This window comes from Rattus norvegicus, chromosome 19 (assembly GCF_036323735.1).
Source record: "Rattus norvegicus strain BN/NHsdMcwi chromosome 19, GRCr8, whole genome shotgun sequence".
Lineage (NCBI taxonomy): Eukaryota > Metazoa > Chordata > Mammalia > Rodentia > Muridae > Rattus > Rattus norvegicus.
This window is the reverse complement of record NC_086037.1, coordinates 60,937,276-60,940,001: the sequence shown is the minus strand read 5'-3', so window position 1 is coordinate 60,940,001 and position 2,726 is coordinate 60,937,276. Positions and strand designations below refer to the sequence as shown.

General features: G+C 43.7%; 1 long non-coding RNA gene across 1 annotated transcript in view; it reads left to right on the top strand.

The window, feature by feature from the left end:
* Nucleotides 1–1,485, top strand: part of LOC108348942 (uncharacterized) — a 21,624-nt gene extending 20,139 nt beyond the window's left edge. Inside the window, exon 5 of the long non-coding RNA XR_005496946.2 lies at nucleotides 1,356–1,485. This is a non-coding gene — a long non-coding RNA (uncharacterized LOC108348942). The remainder of the gene's footprint in view (nucleotides 1–1,355) is intronic.
* The last annotated feature ends 1,241 nt before the right edge of the window (nucleotides 1,486–2,726 follow it).

Below are 2,726 nucleotides of genomic sequence, written 5' to 3'. Positions count from 1 at the left end.
GCTTTTCATTATGCTAATATAAAAAAATGGAAGAACATAGAGTGTATATCTATTTATTGAAGGGATTGTTCTGAACCATTTCCTAGCCTCTGACAGAAATATCCCAGGGGATTTCCTCTCTGTGAGAAATAGATTATAAAATTCATTCAAACTTAATTATTTATTAAAAATATTTATTAAGACTCTACAATGCATAAGGGTTAAAAGAGCAAGTGACGCTAATATAACATCTGTCTTCCTTCAATAAAAGGGACAGAAAATATTTCTTAAAAAATAATTGAGTTGGCAAAAAGTAGATATTTGATCATGAAATGTTGGCCTGAGCACTAAATTTGCAGGTGGTAAGGCCCGGCCTCTTCATGAACTCTCCTTCCCACAGCAGAGAATAGCCACGCTCCCAGAGAAGATAAATAATGCCATCTACAAGAGTTCACAGGCATCGAAATCTACTTTAACCACAGTATTTAATGGCCTGTGCACACTGTTCCTTAGCAGCCCTCTGGAAATGCCTATTTACACGATAGTGGCATCCTAAATAGTCTCTTTTCCTCCTTCTTCCTTAAATGTGTTCTAAGGGAAGTGAACGGCTCCTCTGAAGCTATCTATGACCACACAGGAGGCCAACTTATTCAAATCAGCACATTCTTCATCTGCAAGTATTCGTCAATACTCTTTGGGTGTATTTTAGTTGGTATTAATTTACATTTATATGTTCACACGTTGGTGGGCAAGTATGCAACATGTATGTGAGTGTGCGTGGAGGCCAGAGGTCAGCTTCTCCTGTTTTTTTTTCTCAGGAGCCAGCTACCCTGTTTTTATCTAGACAGGGTCTGTCACTGGCTTGGAGCTGACCAAGCAGGCTTGGTTGACTGACCATGGTCGCCATGGATTCCCCAACATCCATCTCCCCAACACTGGAATTACAAACCTACTTCATGCCTTCCCTTTTTAAAAAGCATGGGTTCTAGGAAATGAACTCCAGCCCTCATGCTGATAAAGCAGTTTTCATGCCTGGTCTTCCCAGTCCTCAGTCTTATTTTTTGACATTTGTTGTAAGTTGTATAACAGCCTTTGAGCTTCTGCCCTGACAACATTTCAACCATGTATCTCTCTACCAGTTTTCTCCAATTACCCAGTCTTAAGGGACATCCCTCCTTGGAATGGCATCTTCATGCCTGACAATGTCAACCATCAGAGGAGACAGAAATGCTTACTCCACAGGGACAGTGCCCTGGATGGGAAGAGCTGAGCTTGGGAGCCAGGGCATTTTGAATTTGAGCTCTTGTGTTGACTAGACATGTGGCCTTGGGCAAAGCACAAATGTTGTCTGAGCCTTGCTTTTCTGTTTCCAACAGGAGCCTGAAGGCAAGAGCAGGCTGGATGAAGAGGCACCGAACTCAGGAGCAAAATCCAGAGGCTGCCCCAAAACATCAATCATTGAAATAAATAATATTTTAATGCAGTGCTTAATAAAATTCAAAATTAGCACACCAATCCACCATGAAAGCCTCAAGCACAGGCAGGCTCTGACAGGACCGGGATCAGAGAAAGAGTCCAACTTGCATGCAGGTAGCATTGATTTCTGCTACTGCTTCATGTACCTAACAATGCCCAACAGCACATTTGTCATTAGGATGCACATCGATGATCCAGATCTCCTTGTGTACAGCAATTTGTTGCCACTGCAAACATTTCTTTCCTCCCCTTCCCATCTCTGACTTTCTCTTCTGCTTGCTCCAGATTATGCAAGATGGGATAGATCAAAGAGCGTCCTTGACTCACAGAGGACTTACCCAGGCTACGTACAGCTCATCAGCTCCTCTAAGCCCTAGAACCTGGGTCTGGCCAACTGACAATGTTCTTAAGTGCTTTCCTTTCATAGGGATCTTTGTCCCTCAATACAACATTGGCAGCACATTTATTTACTCTCTGCGACAGACTCGCAGCAACGCTCGGCTGGGACACTCTCTGGCTCCGCGAGACTTAGCCAGACACTGTCTAGATCTGTGAGTTGAAACATTTCCCATCAGCCTCCCTCCCTTGCACAACCGAAACCTCATGCACACTCATCTCCTCGCATCCTGTGCCAAGTTCTTGCTTTATGTCCACAATTTCAGATCCATCGGGTGCTTGGGCAAGGGGCCCAATATGAAACCCTAAGTATCTTCTTGGCTCCAGTTTCCTCCTTGGTGCCACTGCCAACTCTTTCTCCCCCATGTGGTTCTGTGCCCTCACTGGTGTAGAAAATAAAGGTTTTCCGAGCTTCTAAGAGGAGATATCACACTCTTTTGAGACTGCATGACTTCTCCTCCGGAACCACAGAATCTTTCCTAGTGGTGTAAATGTGATTTGAACCTGGGGACTCAGGGGGATGTTCAGATGTACTGATGGACAGGTAGGAATACCATGCATTCCAAGGAAGGATGTTTCCAAAGGCAGTTTGATGGAGTAGGGGGATGCAGAAGAGAACTACAAAGTTAAGCCTTTGTTTTGATGGATAGGAGAAAAAAAGTTTGCAATACCACCAAGAGTGAATGCATACATGAGAATAGAAAGACAATTTTATGTACTGTGTGGAGAGCTGAGGAATGTAGTTCATAAATTTAATATGTATGAGTGTTTTTCTTTTACGTCTGTATATGTACCCCTGGTGTGCCTGGTGCCGGACTCCACAGGGAGCATCAGATCATCGGGAATTAGAGTTATGAACGGTTGTGAGCCACCAT